The following is a 25,480-nucleotide window of genomic DNA, read 5'->3' on the forward strand; positions in this document are numbered from 1 at the left end:
TTTAATAAATGTGTTTACTTTTAATAAAGCTTTTAAAATTAAATAGACTCTGTGGTTTTTAGTCCTCCAGACTAGAGTGGCTGAGCTAAAGGTTTTGCAATTTTTGCAAGCATGAGTCCGTGCCTCTGACACTTCTTGACTCTGACTCCGTACTCTTGTCCTGCGTTGGATAATCATCATTGGGGATCAATCATCAGTGACTTTGGGAGCTAAATGACTCTGCCACACTATCTAGTCAGTAAGGAGATTGGGGGTTCAACCACAAAGTCTGTTATCACTGAGGTATGTGGAAAGTCTAACAGCACCTATTATAATTGATAAGCTGAGCAATGCATTATTTAGTGTCCATAGTTCTGTTTGTGCAGATTTGTCCCTGCAACAGTTGCAACAGTAGTAAAATGGATTGTCCTCCTATCCAAACCAAAAGTAAAGTAGTATCTTATTCTTTCTTGGTGGTCATTCACCTTTTTATTGTTGGCAATTGTCAAAGCATAAACATTTAGAAGACTTGAAAAGACATTATGGACAATCCCAGAGGACTGCACTCAGTACATCGAGCTATTGCTGACTAGAATGGGAGTCCAATGGAATTGCCAAATGTGCAATCTTAGTTAGCTACACAGACAGACTAATAAGAATAATCTAGTAATACCACAGGGAGTCATAGTCGAGGCAGGATAAGAATTTAGATACAGTCTACAAGAAGATCAAAGACGATTTAGAAAAAATCGAATGAGGAACGCTAGGAAAAAATAGGTACTCTATATTAAAATTAAAACTTACCGGGGCCAGCAAAGGAGCCCTCATCTGACCGATCCTGTTCAGCAGCAGCAGCAGCAGCCTCCTCCAATGCCCTCTTGCCCCTGGGGGAGATGATGTACAACATGAAAGAAAGAAAGACCAGAAAACATGGATGATATTTGTCAACCTAATCAAACATTTCAAAAGAACAATAACAAAATATTTTGGTGAAATAGCAAATAGACAACTATTCCACGGGATATATTGACCGATCTCATGTGGTCTACTATGTTATTAGTATTGCTTGATTTGCGGACCGTCGACTTGGAAAGTTCTTATGTAACTCACTAAACAAACTACTAAAAAGGTTCGCCTAGGACTGGCAGGCAGCAGTCCGCAGCACGCGAAGTGACAGACAAAATCAATCGTGATTGCAGATCAGCGACAGCACTAAAAAGTTTCCTACTACAGTAACCAGTCATTAAAATACTCAAACTATCAATCCACCACCACTATTTCTTCTTATCGCCATGTGTACAAAGGAAGGACTGGACTTGAGTCTGGAGGGGCTGATTTTGAAGCCCCTTGCGGCTCTTTTGCTCCATTGTTGCGTGACTTTTGTGATGCAGCAGCAGAACAAAAGAGGCGCCATGGTGCGGCGTATATTAAGAACGTGACGCATATGGTAGATGCATCACGTTGTAAAGCCCTGCGCCATCAGGGGGCGTTCCGGCGCAAGGGAGGGCGTTCCTGCGCAGGAACGCATCCTAAAAGTGGCTGAGGGACATCTACAAGATTTCAATCAGTCACTTTGAGGACAATGATGCGTGACTCAAACCATGCGCCTGCTTGAAGCAGACGTACGGCTTGACACAGCATTGGGGAGGTAGGGCACCCCAGAGCATTGCTGGAGCTGCACCATCGTTGCGACGCAACTCCAGCAATGCCCTGCCTTTACGGCACAGAAGCGTAACGCTTCGGTGACGTTTTGGGCACATGGTGCGCCGCATTGTAAATACGGCGCACCATGGGTGGTGGTGGCGTGGCGCACAATTACTGGCGCATCCCTGCTACTTTGCAGGGATGCGCCGGTAATTAAAAATCTGACCCTTAGTGTCTAGCATTACGCAGTTCTTTAAACTACACTTATGCATAATTTCACAGGCCAATGAAATGAACACAAAATCGAAAACAAATAAGCATAGTAGCAGCGCTACTGAGAAGGAGAGCAGTGCACCTGAAATGCACAGAAGATTTTGAAATATAATTTACCTACAATGTAATCAGCAGCATTATTGCTCTTGGTAAAAAACAAAAATTTGCAAGATAATAACACACAGAGCAGGAGAAAACAGAGTAGTAAAGAAATAGCTACTACTACTCACCAAGCCCGGGGATCTCAAGGCCGAGCAGGTCCAGCAGATCGCGTTCCCGGTCCAGGATATCCGTCCAACGGTGGGTGACCTGGTTGTAGGTGCGCCGGACCCGAGAGTGTTGGTACATGGCCCGGCACACCTTCTCCCACCGCTTCCGGCGCTCCCGGATCCCGTACCCGCTAGCGATCTTGCCGCCTGCCATGATGGTCCTGGGGAGGTGCGCTGAAAAAACTAGTGCGCCCACCTCCTCCGCGCTGAAGATCTCCAGGGCTTGGACATTCTCCCCCCTCAAACGCCCGCACGGGAGCCGGGCACGGGGTGCGGGACCCTTCCCCTTCTCAGGATGCTTCCCGGCTCCCTTTACCATGGTCTGGGCAGAAAGGAAGCTAAATATTAAAGGAGAAATAGAATAGGGAAGAAGAAAAGAAAAGAGTTTAAAAAAGTAGTTTAAAATTAACCAAAAGTAGCAGAAAACACAAAAATATAGAGCTAGAAAAATAGAGGGATAGATAATAAGTAAAATAGATTAAAAAAAACTTCAAACAAGCAAAGGATGGCAGAGATTCAGAGAGGATACGGAAAGCATGCCCAGAACCATAGCAATGAATGAGAAACAAGATGGCCGCGCCCGTTCACGACCGCGTGGGTAAGTTCGCGCGAGATTTTCCTCGCGATCACACGCGAAATTGTACTAGTGAGCCGCACACTTTGCGAGATTACACATAGCGCCCGGAAACGGAATTACGTCACGCAAACAAGATGGCCGTGCCCATGTACGACCGCTAGGGTAACTTCGCAAATGTTGCACTACAAGTGGCTTGCGAACACGCAAAAAATCACGCGAACAAACACGCCGCAAAAAAAACTAATCGTGTATTCGCACGAATTCGCGGCTTCCGAAATCGATCTCGCACGAATTCGCGCCCCGCGAATCGCGCGAAATTGCAGAAAAACGATTTTTGCAAAACTGAAAACACTCAGCAGGTGCAAAAGTTCAATCTTAACATTAGTAACCATTCACTCTAGTGCTTCCTGAGGGGCCCCTCCAGAGTTCAGTTGCCTATTTGCAACTATTCTATGACCCTGCTCTGACCCTCACAGCAGGCTCATAGAATAGCTACAAGTAGGCCACAAAGGTCCAGTGAAAAAAAATTGCACTGCAACAGAAAGCAAATTACAGATAAGGAAGCAGGTGCCAGCCAGACTGGAAGTTTAAATTCAGTGACCCATTAATCAACCCCAAATTAATTCATGTCAGTTGAAGCAGGGCAGGTGTGCTTGCTTTTCTTCACCCCCATAATCTACAGTGATAAACCAACCAGAGGGTGTCAGTGATGTACCAGAGGGTGGCATGGGTGTACCAGAGGGTGGCAGTGGTGAAACAGAGGGTGCTGTGAACCTGTGATGATGAGCCAGACGTAGAAACAACATAGTCGCGGCCGTTGCGAGCCGACAAGTAAGTTCGCAATTGCGAACTGGTACACAAACCTCGCGAACTGGCAGAAACCCTTGCGAACACAAAAAAATAAATCCGCAAATTCGCGAGAGTTCGTGGATTTTGCGGATTGCGAATCCGTAAATACGCAAGTTCGCGGATTGCCAATTCGCAAAATCCGCCCATGCTTAAACAAGAGTCAAGGGTTAGTGGCTCTCCCGGTTGTCTGCTACCACAACCTGGTGGAATGTAATCGGTATAACCTGCTCTGAGGACACCAAATGACAGCAAATGACACGTGCCTGTAGCCATACAGACTCCTTGTCCCTCAGAGCTTCCACTGCCTATACTTTGTAGTATTGGAAAGCATGTGGGCTTTGGTCACCATCTCTGCATCACCCAGGTACTCGAGTCCCCCCACACTACCTGGGACCATCTCCTCCCCAAGTGGCACACTGGCTATTCTCTGTGATTGCCCACTACTGGGGGCCAGTGTTGACTCTTGAAACCCTCTTCATTTGTATTATATATCTACAGGGAGAGTGAAGGAGGTCCAACCTCAAGTGTATCCTCCTGGAGCTACACAACACAAACAAGATCACTTAAGGTTTTACAAGTCAAATAGACTTGTTTTTTGGGGGGGCTTTTGTGAGTGCGAGTCATCAAAAGATTTTTGAGAGGTTGCCTCACCCCCAGCTTATCGAGGCATGCTTCATCATTTGATGAAATCTCACCTCGGGATAGGAACAATATAGGAACGTTATAAGCTGCATATATAGAGGCCGCTATGAAACGTTTTTGACGCTGTTTGCGTGGTCCCAATATGAAATCACGCAAGTCAGCACCTTCTGTAAGTAAAGTTAGGTGTTGCTTAATTTCAGCCAGTGTGGACGTTTGTAGCCATTGAAGGCAGAGCTTTCCCACGCTGTAGGTTGTTACTATCCCTGGATGTTGTCTTTGGGAATATCTAGGGTCTGGCCTAGTCAATGTGAACCCCTGTTCTTTGTTCAGGAATCTGTCTTGACAGTTATTTGTATCTGTGGGCCAGATCAACCATTTTTTCCATTCAGGATGTGTTCTGTTTTGGTTTAACCCCTTCGACGCTCATGACGAGCTGGGCTCGTCATGAGGTAGCCTCCTCGCACGCTCATGACGAGCCCAGCTCGTCATGTAAAGTGCACTTTACGGATTCTCAGCGTACGGGCGGAATTCCGCCCGCACGCATGCGGTTAATATATGGTTTACGTCTATCTCAACATCTATAGAGCTATTACTGTTCACTGTTGGCTTTGGAATAGACGGTTTGTTCAAATCTTTGATTTTGGCTAAGCCAAGACAGGTAGTTTGTTGAATAGTGTCGTTCAAAAATATAATTTGTTCTGGGATCATGCAGGCTCTAAACAATGATTCTATACCTTGTACTTGCCAATCTCTTGTACCCCAAACAGTTTTTGCTTCAATATTATTGTTCCAGAAATCAAACCCAAATGTATTCATTTGTTCAAAGAATGAATCGGAATATATCAATTTTGTGTTTGTAAGCATGGTCTTCATACCTGTCTTATTTGACAATTTGAAATAAAATGTTTCTGCATTACTTGTGTTAAACCCTGAAAAGTATGAATATTTATCATAAAATGTTTTTGAGCTATCTTTTGGAGGAGTAGCACAATGTTCCCATTGGTTATAATTTAAAACATTTCTAGGTTGAGCAGATTTATGTAGATAATGGTTACCATAATGGTTGTAGCAGAACATCTGATCATAATTAGACGAACCCTGCAAATAATCATGTTCTGTAAATTTAGCAGACATCACAAGATCAGACATCATATCATTAATACTTTCAAAGTCCCAATCATCCGCAAATGAGCTTGGTTTTACAAAGTCACTCAATGAGATCTTGAATTGGTGTGGATACTTCAGGATTTAAACCGGACCATAGATTTCATAATCAGTTTTGTCCCATGCTACACCGCCTGGTATAGGATTGGCTGTGAAGTTTACTGAAGAAAGTTCTCTTTTCTCGATGTGTGAAGATGTGTGTGGTTTAAGGACCAAGTTGATTTTCTGGCTTGCTGTGTCCATTTTAGCATATTTCCCTTCAATGAAATGTCCCAAACATAGTACTAAGATGAGCCAAAGAATGAGGATAAATGCACCGAAGGCCACCCAAAATTCAATCCATGGAGAGATCAGATAGGTTTCTTTCAGCTGTTGAAAAAGTTCCTTAGCTTTGTCTTTAAAAGTTTTTGTTGATGGCTGTTTCTTTGCTTCACTCAGGTCTTCAGATGAATCATCGAAGTTGATGAAGTAGCCGGATGCTGTTCTGTCAATTGTTCCAATTGTTTTTGGATTTTGCTTTGTTTCATTAGCAAAGTCTGCAGTTACATCCTCATAGGTTGTTGTTTCTTGATGAAAAGTTTTAATTTGGGTTTTAAGAGGTTCAAGTTCCATTGCTTTGTTGCATAGTCCTTGTTGATTCACTGTAGATTTTCCAAATGTGATCAGTCTTCCAGTTTGAGCCTCTGTATTCGTAGCAAACATTGGTGTTATGCTACTTCTTGGGAGTCCACTTGGCCTACTGTTTGTTATCGGCCACATGATTGTGGTTTAACCAGGTCGATGGATACAACTTGGTTCTCCTTTTTACCAGCAAGGGGCGGTAGTACTACTGATCTTGTCCCGTTGACAGACAAGACAGGAACTGCTTTTCTGTAAGAAGGCCCAAATTCCTTCTTTACCGCGATCTTCTCTCTGACTAGATCCCTGACTTTTGGAATCCAGACAGGCCTTGCTGGGACAGGTGGTTTCTCTTCAGTGGTTGTTGGCTGTTGTTTCAACTTTATGTTGCTCAGGTCTTTTCTTGTTTCATTTAAGTCCTGTAAAATAGCCAAACGATCTTTGATATCAAAGCTTTTGTCTTTAACCACTGAAGTCTGACTATCAAGATCTTGGATCATCATTCTAGTCCCGAACAATAGTTCGTACGGACTGAACCCTTTCAGAGAATTCCTTGGCAGGTTATTTAGACTACGTTGGACACTTATTAGATGTTTGACCCACCCAGCACCCGAACCTAATACCTTTTCCGTTATAGATTGCTTTATGTCTTGGTTTTTTCTTTACACCATCCTGTATCCCTCAGGAAGGAAGTGAGAAGAGTCCCGCTATGCTATGCTCATTTGGCCATGCTTCCCCATAAGCTTGAAGGCTAAAAGGAATACATTAGTCAAAACGTAGCATGCTCCTAGCGTATATGCCATTATAGACTCGCAAATCCTTTTATAACAGTCCAGACGACAGCCGAGCGCTGGGGTCTACATTATAAGTGAAAATTAGTCTTTTTATGTTAATATAACGCTCTTTTTTTTTTGATGGGGGCTTTCTTATTGTTGTTGTTCATCTGGAGTGAAATGCCATGGCAATAGTCCTCCCCGCTCGCCACTGCGATCTCTATTGCAGTCTGGGCAGTTTTTTACAAAAATGTGATGATGCAGGCTCATGCCTGGCCACCAGTACACTGATTGTAATTCTTCCAGAGAATCTTTTAGCTTAAGGTGTCTGAGACCCTCACCCATATGTGCGTCTGCTATTAACAAGCCTCTCCTGTCCGTGTTTGGAATTACTCTATCCCCCACTCCAGGGATTCGAGCAAAAGGGACTGAGTTTGCATCGATTATGTATGTATAATTGAGTGGATAATTGATCGGTAGTGCTGAACAGTCGCCTTTTGATGACGTTTTCACCGCCAGCACAGTTTCACCGTCAATGTATTTTACTGCACGCTTCTTTGTAGCTACGGAAGCCGGTTTAGTTGCTCCCGCTGTGGCTGTCTCAGCCAATGAATTCCCTGCAACGTGAACGCCATCACGCTGATAACTCAGTGAATGTATCACGTGAGTTTTTGGTAGTTCTTTCTGTAAAAGAACTACTTGTTCCCAAAGCACTTTTTGCTTTATTGTTGCACCTGTGTCATCTTTGTAACCATTTTGAATCCATTTCTTCAAATCGTTATTGTATGTTTTGACGCAGTAATACAAATCGCACACAATATGTGTCGGGAATTCGCGATCGGCATTATCTAGCGCCATTTTTAATGAAAATATTTCCGTTTGTTGTTCTGAATTATTTTCCACTGAGTGTGTTTTTGTAAGTAGAGGTCTTAATTTACCTCCGCGCCACACTTCTTTTACAATTTCGCATGTGGCCTTGTAAGCCAGCTCTCCCCAAACTGAGGGTTGAGCATGCCCGTCTGTATGTATTACACAGGCGTACTGTCGTAAAGGCAGAATGTCGATTGGCAGAGGGTATTCTTTCTCATATTCTAGATATTTTAATTCTTTCATTTCCGGGTCAAAATAGTATTTTACTTTGTCTGTAGCAACAGAATTTACCCATTGTATCCATTCTGGATTTAGTGCAGTTGTCGGTAAATTACATGGTGTTGTTAATGCCTCAAAAGCTGATTCTGCTGTTCTGACTGTAACCTGTCTACCGTCTGCTTGGTGTTTTTCTTTTTCTACAGCTGTTTGAACCACATGAACAATGTTTTCCTTAATGCTGAACCTTTTTTCAGCTTCTGTGTACAAATGTGATTTGTATGCTATTGGTACCTTCTCTCCCTCATTAGAGGTCAGGTATGTGAATCCGCATCTTCCTGGGATGACTCGAATCACAAGGTTGCGTGTGTTGTCACGTGTTTGTAATTTTGTTTTAACTAACATGTCTGTTTGTAAAGATCTCAAAATTTCTGTGTGTTTTTGAGTCCAATTGATTCTTTTAAAATCTGGTTTTATTAGATCATAAAGGGGTTTGACCCTTTCTGCATAATTTATAATATAAGTTCTTCCGAAATTCAGGAAGCCTAGAATTGATTGTAGGTTTTTTAGTGTTCTGGGTGCTTGGATTACAGCACATTTCTCTAGGAAATTGTCAGCCAGGCTTTTGCCTTCACTTGATAGTTCATATCCTAAAAACAGGACTGTTAGATGGGCAATTCTTGACTTTTTAAAGTTAAATTTGTAACCCTCTGCTGCGAACCCAAGAATTATGGTGTTCACTCTCTTCAAGTGAGTATCCAAGTCATCGTCTGTTAGATAGATGTCGTCGACATAAGATAATGCCTCGCCATCATAGGTTTGTAGTAACTCTGTTACCCTCGCTGAGAATAACCCTGGGCTGTTCTTGAACCCCTGGGGCAAACGACAGAAATTCTTTTGCGTGCCATTTATTGAGAACGCCGTCAAATATCTGCTCTCTGGTGCTATATTTTGACAAAAGAAACCATTAGAAATGTCTAAGGTTGTTTTGTATTTTTTGCGCACTATGTTATTCATTAGTGCAGCACTGTGCGAGTTTTGTACTGCAAATGTTTTGCCACATGAGTTAAGGTGTCTGTAGTCCAAAACAAGATGATATGAATTGTCTGGCTTGGAGACAGGAAACAAAGGATTATTCATTTGTGAGGTGCAAGTTTCAATCACCCCCTGGTATTCAAGTTGATCTAGGATCTCTTTTACCTGTTTTTTAGCTTCTTGCTTAATCGGGTACTGCCTCTGTGCAGTAGGTTGTGATTTTAACTGGATTTTGTGAGGAGGAGAGTCCTCATCCCATCCCACATGATTTTTATATAAGGCAGGGGCTTGAGCTACTGCCCACTTTCTTGCAAGTGTATATTTTTTATGAATTGGAATATGGTTTGAGAAGGCAGGCATAATTATTTCTTCGCCATGTGGGCACTCCCTGACAAACTCTGGAGGCCAGTCTTGTTCAGCTAGAAGGATGTCATAGCCCTTGGACAGATTATCCCAAAATAGTCCCCTTATTTTTCTAGTCTTATCCCCCTCTATAAGCAATGTTATTTCATATATTTTATGAGGTTTGCTAACTCTGGTTTCTGCAGTTTCCACCTGAATGTATTCATTCGTGTCCACTGTCTCCAGATGATTCATAAGGACTTTGCGAGCTATGCTCACTTCTGCTGCGCTGTCTAGCATTGTCTGAGCCCATTCTCCGTTTTTCAGCTGTGTCCTCAGTATTCTCGGCATTGTTGATTACTTTAATACTGGCTACCTTCTTTTTTGGAAATTGTAATTTTTTATTCAGATGAGCAGGTTCTTTGTCTTTGGACTTGACGTGCTCTTCCCTTTGTTCTGATCGTCCTCTTCTTTCCGATTTCTGCGAGGAAGTCTGAAAAGATTGAGAGGGGCGTGTATCAATATCTTGATATCTATCAGGTTTCTTTATATTATCCCTATTTCTAAGGTTGTATTTTTTCACAGAGGGCTCCCGTTGGGGAGACTTGCGTCCTTGGTCGGGAGATCTTTCTCTCTGCCAAGGAGACCTTCCTCTGGACTGGAATCTTTTTTCTTTAGGATTGGATTGCTTATTTCCATCCCAGCTCTTTTTTTGAGTGTTTAAATTATTTTTTATAAATACCTTTTCAGGACTTTCAACTAGTTGGGGTTTCACTGTTATTCCACCCAAACTATCTCTTCCTAGTTCTTCATAGGATTTTTCTATGATTCCGGCAATTTCCGATGGTTGGTCTGCTATATTTGTCTCTTTTAACCTCTGGCGAATCGCCACATTTGCTGCTTCTCCTTTTATGTTGGCTAATAATATTGCAGAGACCTGCTTGAAGTCTTTCAGTAGTTTCATACCGAGAGTTAAAGCGGGTTCTGGACCGTATTCATCTTGAATCTGTTTTAGCACATCTGGTATTACTGACATGAATGGTACACCATGTGTTTTTGTGTAAATGGAAGCAAAGACTGTTCCCCAAGTGTCACAATCCTCCACATGTGGTGCGATTCCCATTGGAGGACAGATAGTCAGAATCCTATGTTTCTCAACAGGGGTGGTATCTGGAAACACCGCCTCTATTTGAGTTATTTTTTGTGCTAGCCAGAAAGGAATTTGTTCCCGTTTTGCGGGTACCTTACCTAGACAGGACTGTATGTTCTGTGGTGTAATTTTATTTGTGTTTCCCTGATGACTGGTCATCTGTGGAATTTTAATTGCTGGTTGGATTGTTGAAGTCTGCATTACATATTGGACTAATTGTCTATGTATTTTTATTAATTGTTTTAGCTGTGCTAAAAGTTCTGGTGCAGGCATTTCTTCAATGTCTGGATGTGGTGTGTATTCGGCTAGGACCGGCCACGTTGCTCCTGGTCTACCTAGTGGACCGAGCCTGGTGATGTGATTATTATGTTTTAGGGTGCCATTAAACAAGAGCAGATGCTCTTGGAATTTGAGTGGTATTTCCACCTCCTCGAAAGGAGTGTACTCACTAGGAGGTTCCTCTATTTTGTAATAGTGGAAGTCCTTTGTTACAGCGTTTGCTGCTGGAAAGTTTATCCATGAATAGAATACCTCTGTCTGCCGATATTTGTGTGCCTCAATTACGAATATGACTGTACCACCTCTTGGTGTCAGTCCATTTTCTATAAGTTTTAGGGTTATAGATTTCCTTATGTTGACCGGGATGAGTATTGCATCTGGGTCATTTTCCAGCAGAGTATTGTCTGCTACTAGGAGTTCAGCTGCTAGTCTAACTGTCTCCCTTTCTTCTTCACTTTCTGTCATTTTACTGACAGGAAGGTTATTCTGTTTGTTTGCAGATCAGGTTTCTATGGAAACAAAGATTAGATGCACAATATTTTGGAACAGTGTATCCTTCAACGTTGAATAAACCAAGAACCATACATAGGAGTCTCCTCCTGCGAGGTTTGGCGGATATGACCTTTCACCCACTCCAGACGTCTTTGGAGTATTATGGGAAAAAAGGGGTTCTGTGTGAAAAAGCACGACTGAGTTACTCTAATGTCTTGCGTTAGTTTTATCGCCTATCCAAACGTTGGGCGCCATGTAGTGTAGTTCCTATTATCCCAATAGGCTCTGCGCATTGGAATAATATCTTCAATAGTAATGACCTAGGGCAGAGGTTAACTAGGTCTTCTACCGACGATATTAGACTTAAAGTTTTGTGTTTGCCAGCTAGCTCAGAGTTCACTAGAAACTTTCTCGAATAGGCAAGGAGGATTTTAACCTCCCCGGATAGAGAAGAAGGGATTTAGTTTCTGACAACCATAGAACATGACAACTTTGCTCTCCCCTAATCAAGAGTGTATCTCTAGAGTCGTGTGAAAACAATAGACAACTTATTTTACTCAGTCAGTACGTGCATTCTTAGTTTCACCAGTTTGTAGAGAAATAAGAGATGGGCGTGGTTCAATAAAAGATGTTATTTATTGATCAGTCTCTTTTCTCATACAAGAGAAATGAATCGCTATTATTGCAATACTTGTAGTTAAGTAAAGTGCATACAGTAGAGACAGAATTATAAAATAATACTGTAAAAGCATTGATATGGTTTCTGAGCCATATGATACTTTAAAATGGATAAAATAGATACATACATATATACATTTGACTAATCATACTCAACTGGTGCTTCTAACCACGCCTACCCCAGTGTACCTGACCTAAGCCTAATACGTGGGCGGGAGTAGATAAGTAGCAGTTTAAGTTAAGTTTGTTTTGCCAAGGGACTGATTCGAGAATTCTCTGCAAGGGGTTATTCAGTTCTGTACCTGAGATCTAGAATGATGGAGGGCTGGTATCTCTTATCCCAGGTCTTAATATTCCAGCTGCCTGCGAGGGCTGCTTGGAAGCGCCGGAGCTGGATTTCTCGGCAGGAGAAAGGCAGCGTCTCGTTCTCAGCGCGTCAGGAAGGCGGGGCAGCGTCTGTGGGCTTCGCTCTCTGCTGGGCTCCTCAGCACGTCTCGCTGCTCCGATCTCGTCACCACCGCATGTGTTTGCTTAAGGCAATGTCGGTAATATTTATACCTGAAAGGTGCCGAGATTGACGTAAGGATGGACATATATACGTCAATAAGGATGTCATATGAATGGGCTCGTTCGCACATTCTTTTGCTGAAGTTCTCGGTGAAATAAAAACAATGGCTATGGGAATTTCCCAGGTCGCTGTAGGTTTGATTTGTTTTGAGAACTCCGTATGCCTTATCAGGGGCTGGAGGAATATCGCTTGTCTAATTAGATGGCATGCGTTATGACCTAATCAGATAACGCGCTTCTGTGCCGTGGTGTGGCTTAATCAGATAACGGTTTTTGCACCGTTGGATGGCTGCTAGTTAATTATTAACCAAACCAGGGTCAGGAATAGGGGAATCGATACAGTACCTATAGGAATACATCACAACACCATTTGACTTCTGTTCAGTGTGCATGCTGACTGCCATAATCACTTACACTAGTCATATTCAACTTTGGGCTCCATGGCAAAAACGTGGGAGACGCCTCCTCCATAGACACACAACGATGGTAAAACAATGATTAAAAGGAAATAAAACATAGTTTATGTAATGACATGCCAATACTCAAATGATATTCTTTCACTGAAGGTGCCTTTGAATATTTTGTGTTAAGCCTCGATTTCCATGATTCTTTTTAACAATATTTAAAATAGTGGTCTTGTTGTGGTGTCTAGAACCTTTCTAGATATGCACAAAAACACACCCGGGCCCCAGTGCACACCGCGTTGATGTTCCAGTCACTCATCACTCATGCATAATCGTAAAAGACCTTTCCTTTACAGCCATTGCCATAAATCTGTCTATAGATTTGGCTCCATTGCAGCTTTTTGGAAACCCGACTGTATTCAGTGTAATTATTGCTTGCAAACGGGGAGGGAAACAAGGTAACACGGACGTCGGAGCTACGTATCAGTGGTCCTCCTCAGGCTGATGATGCTGCTGTGTGAAGAGATGGGATCACATTGATTTTCGGAGCCAGTAGCGCAGTTCCAATGTGAATGGACCCGTTTGCAGTTGCAAACAGCCCAAAGCTTGATTTTGAAGAGCTTGAGGGTCACACTAAGTGTCCAGGACCTGAGAGGCACCACTTGGGGGTCAGGAACTTGCATAAGACAGGGCAGGAGCTGTTGAGGAGCCTTTTATGTTTCTGGGGCTGAGATCAGGAGGTCATCTGACTAGCCCTTTGAGTCATTCTGGGGTCCTGGGTACAAGATGCAGTTGCAGGTCCATTTCTTCTTCCCCATGCAAGAAGGCTGCAGGCAGCAGGTCAGCACAGCAGTTTAGCAGTTCCTGTAGAGCAGCAGTCCAGCAGAGTAGCAGTCCTTCTTCGTCGCCATAGGCCCAAAGGTTCACTGAAGAGTTGGTGTCTGAGGTCCTTCTTATACACACTGTTGCCTTGGTTCTGGAAGGTGCGAGAAGCTTCTAGACACTGACTTTGAAGTGCATGGAATTTCCCGCCTCTCAAGCCCTGGTTTCAAGCTGGCTGAAGTGACAAAATAGGGTTGTGAGACCCTTGGGTGAAGGAAGAGCAAGGGCTATTCAGGTGTTAGTGGGGCTTCACTGTACGCAATACTTTTTCACTATTTACTATGACTTGCTACTGATAGTGATAATAAAACTTGTTTTAGTGCATCTATCAGTTCGACAGTTGTTGCCTTTTCTGAGCACTTTAAATAACAAGTCTCTATTACCTAATGTAATAATACTGAATTTAACATCCTTCGAGTTTGAAATCCTGTCATGGCATTGCTAGGATTCAAGCACCATTACCAGCAAATCCCAAGAATTATCATCAGGACACATTGAACACTCTAGGACTGATTGAAGGTATTGTAGTTGTTTAGATTCCCATAATTATGATATCCCTGCAGTAGCTGCATTTCCATGCTTCACATGACAAGTGGAAGAGAGTGATACATTAAAACCTTTGAGAATGGTACAAAATCTACTCTCACTCCAGTTTTCAAGTATTCATGGAAACTATATTTGAGTGTCCTTGCTGTTGACTGAAAATAAAGTTAGGTCTTGGAACATGTGTGCAAGCATCCACCTACTCAGTATGGGTGGGCTCTAACATATGGCAAAGGCTCCCCCAACTCAGGGGAGCCACACATATGGAGGTTTTTGCCAGGCCCACAGCTGGCGGTCAGTGGTTAGAGATATAAATATAAACAAATTGCAAATTCACTCAGGATTACATTTGAACAGTGATTAGGCTTAGACAATTATATATTACATATTTACAGAGCAGGAAATTCTTGCCATCGTTCAGCCAGGTGTTCAGGTGGTGCTGCACTCAAGGGTGTAGGTTTTGGGCCGGGAGGGATACCTGAGTTGTAGAAGTCCATAGGGGTAGAAGGCCAGATGGTGGTGAGGGAAGCAGCATGCTGGATCCAGGCGTGGAGGGATACCTGAGTTGGAGATGTCCAAAGGGGGAGAATCCCAGATGGTGGTGAGGGAAGCAGCATGCTGGATACAGGATGCCAGGCCCGGTCCATAAAAGGGACTGCGTGGGGGTCTCTATTTCCCACTCGCCACCTTGCACAGAGGCCACCTCTCCCTCCACCCCTGATGAGGGAGTTTTCCTTGTTTTCTGTTCCCCCCTTTTTTTTCTTCACGCATTCAGGTTTAGGTCCCTCGACCAGTGCTCACCACTGGTTCCCAAGCCTTGCGGACAACTAGAGTTGTAAGATCATCTTGGTTCATTGTGTTGTTGTGGGGGGTCATATGCAGGAGTAGGGGCATTGTTTGGGGCTATTTTCTCTAGTCATTTTGAAGTTGGTTAGTTTTACTCGTGCTGCATTGGGTGTGTTGGTCCATAAGCGGCAGGTTTCATTTTGTGTGATCAATTCATGTACACTATCTCAGGCTTGCTTGGGGTCTCTTGGCTTTTGTTCCAACAATGTAAAAGCTCTAAGTGCTCATGGACTGAGGTGGTTTTGGAGGCGTTAATGCATAGAATGGATGCTATGGATGAGGCATTGGCTTTGATGAAGTTGCCGTCTCTGGGGGGCCAGGGCAGCTTGCCTACTGAGCCGCAGGAGAGGCTTAGACAATCAGGAGTGGCTCCTTGGGAGGCCTTTCCCTAGTCCCAAAGAGCGCCTGGGGCAGGGAACGCAGAAGAGGGATTTGCAGGTACAGGTGGCAGCTAACCCTATTACTTTGGTAGTTTCAGGGATGTATCCAAGTGGAAGCTGCACCGGTGGATCAGACCCCATTGGTAGGTAAGTTGGGCCCGGTAGCATCTCAGTGTAATATAACAGCAATAATGGGACCTGCAGCTGGTTGTGGTATTGTACAGAACAGAAACACATGTAGGGCTATTGGGGTTATGTCTGCGGCAGGCTCTGGCCAGCAGGACTTGGTGGCTGATTTAGCAAGTGTGATGCCTTGTCTCCCCAAGGTGGGGGGCTCTTGCTGGTGCTGGTGATGGCATTGATCTGGACAGGGCCAGGCAATTGGTAGCGCTCTTCAATAGTATGGTTGTTGCTCAGGGCACACAGGGGAGTGCTGGTCCTCTGGGGGCATCGTTGGGGGCAGTGGGGTGCTACCGGTTATTTATACAGCTGTGTCAGGGGGAATCAGTAGGGATTACCCCTGCAGCTGGGGGTAGTGGGGGCCCTCAGCCAGCAGTGCAGGTACCTTCAGCGCCAGGCACTGCATTGGCAGGTGGTATGCCCGGGGGCACTGTGGACCCCCTACTCAAAAAACCGCAAATGCAGGTACTGGAACTTCATTAGCGGCGGTTGATTTGGGTGATTTACAGTCTAAGCATGAACAGCAGGGCAGGCATGCAACAATGGAGGTAAAGGATATTTTCTGGAAGGGGTGTAAGTAGACATTTTTTAGTTGCTCGTAGATGAGCCTGAAAAAGAGGGGGCCAAACGCTGCAAGGAATGTTTTCACTTGAGGTACTGTGGCCATTGCTGTATAGAAAGAAAGTAGAGGAAATGCTGGTGAACTAGGTCAGAGGTTTCTCAATGTATAGGGCAATTCTGGCTGAGTGTTTCACTAATTTGGGGGATCTAGCTAGCATGCTATCAGAATTGAACTGTGTGCTCCCAGGTTGAGTATGGTGGTCAGCCTGGAAGAAATATGATGAGGAGTTCAGGAGAATTAGTGTAATTATGCCCACATTAGGCTGGGACCAAATAAAATGTCATCATGTGGCTGCGCTATATGAAACCTTCACTGCGCTGACGTTACTGCTAGTCAGCCCTTTCGCAAAGGTTCAGGTTCAACTAGCAGCGGGGGGAGACAGGAAAAAAGGGCCTGTTGGGACTTTAACAAACAAGCCCCATACCTGGCCTGCAGAGACCTGTAAATACAAGCATAGCTGTTCATTCTGTGGCTTGGCATCTCACCCAAAAAAAAAGTGCCAAGAAACAGGAATGATCACCCTGGATTTGACAAAGCTCTCTTACCGGTTAATTTGATGGCAATGGTTCCATGGCTCATGTGTAAAATAATCATCGGGTGCTCAGTCATTGTATGAAGGTTTCAAGCAAGGTTTAAGGATCCCAGTGGAGGGGTATGTGAAAGTCCCTTATTGTAGAAACCAACAGTCAGTCAGGTCCAATCCTGGAGAGGCCAGAGTGACAGAGATGAGTCTGGGTAGTGTGGCAGGCACCTTTGATGGGATCCCGCTTGATGGTTTTGGTTGCTCTCCCCTGGGTGTGGTCCCTAAAAAGAAGCCTGGAAAGTTTAGACTGATACATAACTTATCGGCTTCCAGGGGCCACTCAGTGAAAAAGGCTATTGACGATGCTTTATGCACAGTCAAATATGCCTCCTTTGATCAAGGGATGCAGAACCTACAGTAACTGGGTCCTGGGGACTTGTTGGCAAAATCTGACACAAAATCTGCCTTCTGCTTGCTTCCTATACATCCGCAGGATTTTCATCTGCTGGGTTTTAAATTTGAGGTTACATTTTATTTAGATAAGTGCATGCCAATGGGTTTCTCAATTTCTTGTTCCTACTTTGAGAAGTTCCGCATGTTCTTTGAATTGGGCTCAGACGGCGGTTGGGCCATCAGTGGGTGTTGCACTAACTCGAGAACTTTCTGTTTTTAGGGCAACTTGGCAGAGAGGGTTGCGCTGAGGTCTGACAGTTCTTCTGTGCATTGATGGGAGAATTTGGGGTTCCACTGGCTCAGGGCAAGATTCTCTGGCCTGCGAAGACAATTGAATTTCTTGGAATATAGTTTGATTCTGTTGCAGGGGTCTCTAGGCTCCTCTTGGGCATATATGGGTGCTAGGAAGGTCACATTGCATCAGTAACAAGTCTTGGTTGGGCAGCTGAATTTCGCCTTACTGATCATCTCCATGGGCTGTCCCCCCCCCGTCCATTGCCCATGCTGTACCCGGACTTAAGGCAAATCACCAACATACCAATGCTGTCTACTGAGGTCAGGCAAGATATGAGGATTTGGGAGACATTTCTGCATGATTTCAGTGGGACCGTGGTGTGGTCTAGCCAGTCCAGAGCCAATTAGGAGATAGGTCTCTTCACTGATGCGGCAGGCAGCAAAGGTTTTGGTGCTATTAAAGGTGCAGCAGGATGCAAGCAGCGGTGGCCCAGTGAGTGGGGGCAGTCTGGTTTGGTTGCTTACATTGATTTCCTTAAGCTGTTTTCAATTCTGGTGGCCCTATTGATTTGGCCAGAGCCGTTTTGCAACCGCTCAGTGGTGTTCTGTTCTGACAATATTACAGTAGTAGAATGAATCAATCAACAGGCAGTGTGAGAAGTTGGCCTGGTATATGATGCTCACTATTCTAGTGAGCACCTTGCACCAGTCCAAACAACCCTTATGGTGATGGTTGTAAAGTCAACCTTATAGACCAGCTGCGCTAGTGGTAGCATGGACAAAGCAGTCTTAGGCTAAACTCAAGAGGGAATGTGAAGCCAGCTATTTTACCATATGTAACCCCTTTAATACCAAGTGAAAGGACACCACACAGGTTGTATATCAAAATATATATGTATTTATTTCTAACACAATCCTCTGAACTCTTTATGAGGTCAGAGGCACCAGCACATAACAAGATACTTAATTAAAATACAATAAGTTGCACAAAATACAGTAATGCCCTAGGGGCACTTCGAACCATATACTAAAATAGTGGTATAAGAACCACGTCACGAACAAAGGAAAGGCCTAGGGCCTGGAGAATCGCTGGGGCTACGCTGTCCTACCAAAGGATAGGGAGCAGGAGGCCCACGGGATGCGCGTGCAGTGTCTTTTTACGCACGCAAGTTACCATAGAGTTAGAATGGGAATGAAAGAATTGGAAACTAGTCTTTTAGGGCACTTCCGGAGGGACTAGGGAAAAGCTACTTGAAACTAGGTCACTAGGATAGTCAATACCCACAGGAGTACCGAAATACTCGCGTTACCTCACCCACAGGAAGCGGGTGCATAGGTGTCAAAGTATGTCAGGTTTCGTTGCTGATTCCTATGGAGCCTTGGAGAAAAATACTGCAGGCGACCGGGAGAGAAGTGTCCGGGTGGATCCAAGGGTGGATCGAGGATGAAGAGTACCTGAAAGCTGAGAGGACAGAGTCTGGGTCACTAGCCAGTGACCAGGAAGGAACCAGGAAGGAACCAGGCGATGTCGCGAAGCAATCAGGTGATGTTGTGAAGCTTGTCTCTGCAGCCATGTGGACCAGGAGGTGTCGACGATAACCAGGAGCTCAATACGGACTGTCCCACAAAGGCTCTCGCTGTCGGCGGTGTCGGCTTCCAGATTGGAGTCAACAAGCCTTGGCAAAGGCAACCCAGGCACGAATCGAAGATGGCTTCTTGTTCAGACAAGCAAGGTCTGAGGGGCTTCTCCTTTCAGGGAAGCAGGGGCCAGTCTGGAGCAACCAGACCAGCATTGTAAATTCAAAGGTTCATCGTCACAGAGGCCACTAGCCAACGGGCAAGTGACCGGACAGATGCATCAAGCAGGAAAATGCAGAAGGGTCCCATGCAGAACTCGTGGAGTGTGGAGGGCTGATCTTCAGTGCAGTTGGTGCTCGGGGCTGGGGCTTCTCAATCCCCAATGCACAACTTCGAGGGTGCCTCAGAAGTTGCATGGAAAGCAATTCGCTGGCTTTCCAAGATGGCCAGTCCCACGTCTCTCGTCGCCTCCACGGGTCTCAGCTCTGCTGTGACTGAGGATCGATGCTGCTGGAAGTCTGGAAGTCCAGGTCTTGTCAGGCTCTGTGCTCGGGCTCCGGCGGGAGTGTCGGCAAAGCAAACCGCTGATCGCTTGATGGTGCCTGCTTGCACAGGGTGGTCACTCCTTGACCACAAGGGAGATTCTTCAGTCGTCTTCTTGCAAAGTAGATTGTCGAAGGTCCAGAGTTTTGTTTCAAAGTTTCAGTCAGGATAAATCTAAAGTCTTGGGACACAGCTCCTACCTGTATACCAAATTTAGGGGCTGGATTACCTGCTAGGTCCCTCCTATGGGTGGGACCCAGGAAGGGGGTGGTTACACCCCTTTCCCTTTGTCCAGTTTCGCACCAGAGCTGGGGCTGGAGTGCCCCAGCACCGTTTGAACTGGACTTTGCATGGGACACCTTGTGTGCCCCAGGCAGTGTCTCATTTCATTCAGCCCTCCCTGCCCCAATACACTATAGCCTGTCTGGGGTGGTGCTAGCACCTCCCAAGGCAGGAAACCTATTGGCCAAGCCTCCCTCGCAGGAAGGACTCCCAGCAGCAGGAGGTCAGACTTGTGTCTGTGGCAGCAGCATCCATTTTGTGATGCTGAGGCTCTGGTTAACTTTAACCGGGATTAGTAGGAACAACATCTCTTCTCCCTCTAGAAGGGTGGGATGCTACCCCCGTCGCCAGAACTGGCGAGGGGGTAGTGTTCCAAAGCGTATGACACCTTACACAACATGTTTTGATAAAGCCAAACCAAAGTTAGCATTTAACCGCGAGGTTCATAATGCATTTAAGAGTATATGGTATGGCTATATCATAGAACAGCTATAAGGACATGGTTCCGAAAGCTGCAGACAGGCTAAGCTCATGCTAGAGCACCATCTCACATAAAACCAAGCACGCTGCCTTCAGGATTGTTAAGGCCTGCCATAGGAGTGACTTATAGGTGCATATGTGTCTATATATAATGATAGGTATAGGAATACTACACCTAAGCAAGGGGTGATTACACGACCTTGCCCCAGCTGAGTGATCATCCAGTTGTGTCAGTTTGGATGGCCTGCAAGGGGTGGCATAAGATATGCTGCAGCCCCTGGTAGGCCTTGGGTGCACCTATGCCCTGGGTACCCATGGTACACTGTACAGGGACTCACAAGAGTGACCCAAATCCCAATTGGTGATGTACCTAAAGTACATGGTGTGAAATTTAGAGAGAGAACAGCAGAGCTGTGGGTCTGATTAGCAGGCCCACAGCCACATTAAGTCGAAAACCAGTGAAGCAAAAAGCAAAAAATGGGGTGACCATAGGAAAGCAGACCCTACTCTCCTACAGGCAGCAAAATGCTAAATGATTATGAGGTTATTGAAGGAGATTGTATTGCTGTGTTTAACGTTAAATGTGCTGTGTAAAGCCAAACAAGTCCTGGTGTGTTAAACTATGCTGCATTATCTTGTTTCAAGATGCAGGCTTTCAGGTTCCATCACCCAGGAGTAACAGAGCCCCCTTTGCCTTTCCTGGACATCTGTGGCAGCCTGTTGCCCAAGCTTACTGGACCTGGTGGCAGCTAGCTTAGCGTCCAGGACCAGCCATGCCTATGAGGGAGCATTTAACACATATTGCAAGTTCTTGGGGCATGTGGGGGGTGGCAGTTTGGTTTGCTCCTACTTCAGTCCTAGCATTCTTGGGGTCACTGAGAGGTGAAGAGCGGTCAGTGGCTTGCACCAGGTTACACACCACGGTGATATCCTTTTTGGCAAAATTCTGGGGCACACGGATGGGACCAAATCTTTCTTAGTGCAGAAGGTCTTGAGGGATGTCATCACCTAGAGGGAGCTCGGCCGGACTCTAGTCGCCTCATCAGCACGGGCAAGTTAGCTCTAATTTTGTGATCCCTGGGGGCAATCTGCAGGTCACCGGATGAGGTCCGCCTCTTTTGGATGGAATTTACTGTTGCTTGTTATGATGCCCTCAGGGTCAGTGAGTTAGTGGCCAAGACAGGAGGGATTTTGGAGGGGTTTTGCAGCTGGCGGACATTCAGTGACTGGCCCGTGGTGATTAATCTCCCCCACTCCAATTTGGACTTGGTTGGTAGACGTGATCACATCTTACTGCATAGGAACCCAGGTAATGCATGTTGCGCTTTGAGTAACCTTGAGTCATTTCTAGCTCATCGGTACCAGGGTATGGGAGGCCCCCTCCTGGTCCATGTTGATGGAACCCCTTTGGCAAAGTTTCAGTTCTGCAGAATACGGGTGGCAGGGTATGGCCCTGCTGAGTTTGGGTCTCACACCTTTAGGATAGGCGCAGCCACCACAGCAGCCGCAATAGGGGTCACAGGCTTGGCAGTGCAGAAAATTGGCAGGTGGTCCTTGGATCACAACAATCGCTATGCTAGATTGCACATGTTGTAGCGATTACACCTAGTCCCTGTCTTCTCTCTCCCTTTTCTCTCTTCAGTGGATGCAGGGGATGGATGCAGAAATTTGAGCAGGTTGATGGATTTCTTGGAGACCACTGTCAACGCGGAGGTGACTGAAATTACAGAAGTGCTGGTTTTGGGCCATTTATATGTGTGGCAAGCTAAAGAGGTTTATTTTTCAGGTGATTGTGCAGGCAGGGCAAAGTGGGCATATTACAGCCTGTCCTTCAATGGTCAAGGAGGGCTGCGTCTGTCCCAATTGAGAGCTTCACTGGACACAATGTTACCCACAGGGTACACGCCCCCAGGGGTCATCATTGTGCATTTCTGTGGCAACAAGTTGGTGCACATTGGCTGGCAGGCTCTGTTTGATATGTTGATATCTGAGATTGGCTGAATGGCAAAGAAGTTTCCTTAGCCTATACTTGCTCTGTCTAACATCACCCCCAGGCTTCAGTGGAGGGGTGGTAACTCGGTCAGGGCTCTAAATAATTTCAGGGAAGTGAATAAATAACAACATTTTCAAGTTGTTCAGGTCACCCAGGTTTTTGTCCGTACCTCATGGCTGCATAAAATGGGAACTTTTTTCCCTACAGAGCAGGGTTCATTAATAAAGGATTGGTAAAAATGTTCTTAGAGAACCTGTTGGCCTAGTTGATTCATTGATCGCATTAGTGTTATTGATCAGAGGGAGGCCAGATAGTAGGGGAACTACGCTGGCATATGGCGGGTGAGGTCATCTTTGGTGGGACAGTTTGGGTCCATATAGGACAAACCATTTTCCTTAGAAACACATACCAGCTGTGTCATGGGGCCCTCCAAGGGGTGCTTGCAGGGAGTCGATTAGAGGATGCAGGGTCTCGGGTGGGAGTGATTGATGGCATCTGGTTATTCTGGCCAACCACCTGTGTATGCTTAACATTGGTCAAAGCTAGCACTGGCCCTTGGGGTGTGGATAATGATTGGTGTAGAGGTGCCCGAGGTAGGTATCCTGGCAGGCAGGCTGGCCCCTGCACAGAAGTACCCCGGGAGGGGATGTAGGGGGTTGGGATCCTCCCCTTAGAAGGGATCCATCCCAGGTGCACTTAATGGGAAAGGGAAGTTCTGGAGCTGGGGACACCAATTGGATCAGTCATGATCTCGCTAGAAGGTATGAATTGTGGATGCACAGGAACAAGTGTAGATATGGTTAGAAAAATCTGATGTATTAGTATTTCTGTTAAGGCTATTTAACAACGCTTGTAAATAAAGCTGTAAATATGAAGGGTTTCTGCATATAATCATATGAAAGGTGGGTGTTTCACTGCAAATGTTGTGTTTATACGCCCAGGTGTTTACAACCCCTAACCCAGAAGATGAGTGGAACTTTTGTACCTATCCAAGGTGGAATAGGGTGGGTATGCTGTGGGAGGTGGGGCAAGAATCACTTGAGGAAGCCTCAGAGATACCAGCCCATATGAAACGCTAGTATTGCGTTTCCATCTATTTGAACATCTTGTGTTATCAAGCTATTACACTTCTGGAGCAGTTGCACTGTCAGAATTAAAGTGTCTTCTGCTTTAACCATAGCCTCTCACCAAAGCCAATAACAATATTTAAGGATAAGGAATCTATCTGCAGCAATTTATTTCCAGATTAATGTCTGCTGGATATTTCTTAAAGTTTAGAGACCCGCTGTGCAGCTCATGCACTGCGCTGCTACAAGAAGTCTGAATGCCACACCACTTAACCTCTTCCGTGCTCGTGTCGGAACCACTCTGTCACGAGCCACGGACGCTCTGTGCTGGTGACAGAGTGGTTCCGTCATGGCGCGGCTGCCCCGCCCACGCTGCAGGAATTCCGCGCCTGCGCGGGCGTTCTATTGAGCGGAAGGGGCCGTGACGGAACCACTCCGTCACAAGCACAGCGTGCCCGTGGCGAAGTGGTTCCGTCATGAGCATGGCAGCGCCCTGCGGACCCCCTCCCCCCTAGCGCCACGGCGGAATTACCGCCACGGCGAAGGGGTTAAAAGGGAAGGAGCTGCAGTGACAAACCCTACACCCCCCTCCCCACAAGCTAAGTGAGGGCCCGCCCGCCACACTTCGGGCACTGCAGGGGCTTGAGTTACGCCCCTGCCTTAGGTGTATGAAGCGCCTCTTTAATAAGTAATTACTCAAGACAACCTCTTAAATTGGTCTAGCACATTTGAACAGAGGGGCATAAGCATACCATATGGTAAAGTAGGCAACATAAAAGTTATATCTGGGATAACTGATGCCAATGAAGCATCCGTTCAGTCTTTTCTGGGTCATGTCAAGTGCAGGTAAATGAAGGGTACATTTAAATCTCATGTTACGAGCAATTAGACAGGTATATATCAGTACTCTAACCGAGCCCGTGTCAGAAATGGGTTTATGGGTAGTCGCATGAGTACATTTTGACTGTTCCCTTAGGGCCGCATGCAGTAAGGAGTTTCCTAGTGGGATTTTCTGTTTAGGTTCAAGAAGAGAAGCAGTCAGGTTACCCCTTGTCATCCAGGATGACAGCATCCCTATTGAGACACACTACTTGGTAATGTTGGTATTTTAGCACAATAAACCAAACTAAACCAATTGTAAGTCTCAATATTTTCTCTGTTATTATTTCAGTGTCACCCCTCTTGATTTCTGTGTTGCAGTAATCAGGGTCCCATAGATCCTCCTTAGGCGTCACCGGCACTCATTTTGAGGGACTGGCACTTTTATTTCTCCATCAGGCAAGTATCAGAGGAAAAGAGCAAAAAGAAGAGGAAATGGAAAGACAGGGAAACAGAAAGACAGAAAAAATGTCACAAACAGATAAAGCAGAAACCTGCAAGCATGAAATAAAGGGGCAGGGATTGGCTAGTAGTGGATTAAAGAGGCACGAGGGGAAATGAAGCCTACGCAGTCTTGGTATTGGGTATGCCAATATTTAATTGCATCGACCGTGGGCTCCTGTAAGGGACATTGGGCACTGGCACTCATTCTATTACAAATTAAGCACTGCTAAAGATACCAGGTCTTTATAGAAACTAAAGCAAATTCAGTCGCGCCTATTTCTCCTTCATTCACTTCCCTGATACTGTCACCCTGCAGCCTTTTGTGCCTCTAACACGCGTGGGTTGAATAACCTTTGTTATCAATTTGTAAAGCATATAATCTGAGTGCACTTCCACATGTACTGCTGGTGAACAGATTGATTCTTTATGTGTTCACAGACAAAACATTTCTTCCAAGATACCTTCTGTTTGATTTCTTTATTTGGCAGTAGGGACCTGGGAGATGTCATTTTACAAGCATTAAACAAAGAGAGAATAAACAGCACTAAAGAGGCAGGATGAGAGTGAAGAGGCTATGGCCGTGAGCAGAGCATTTACAAACTTAAAACGGTGAGGAGAAAACAGGATAAAGGGTGAGAAAAACAGAGTTACAGGTTGCGAGAAGCTGAGCAGTACTGAGAGGACAAAGGAAGGTGATGGTTCCAAGTGCACTCTGCAGAGGCCAAGAATC

This window comes from Lissotriton helveticus, chromosome 6 (genome assembly GCF_964261635.1).
Source record: "Lissotriton helveticus chromosome 6, aLisHel1.1, whole genome shotgun sequence".
NCBI classification, from domain to species: domain Eukaryota; kingdom Metazoa; phylum Chordata; class Amphibia; order Caudata; family Salamandridae; genus Lissotriton; species Lissotriton helveticus.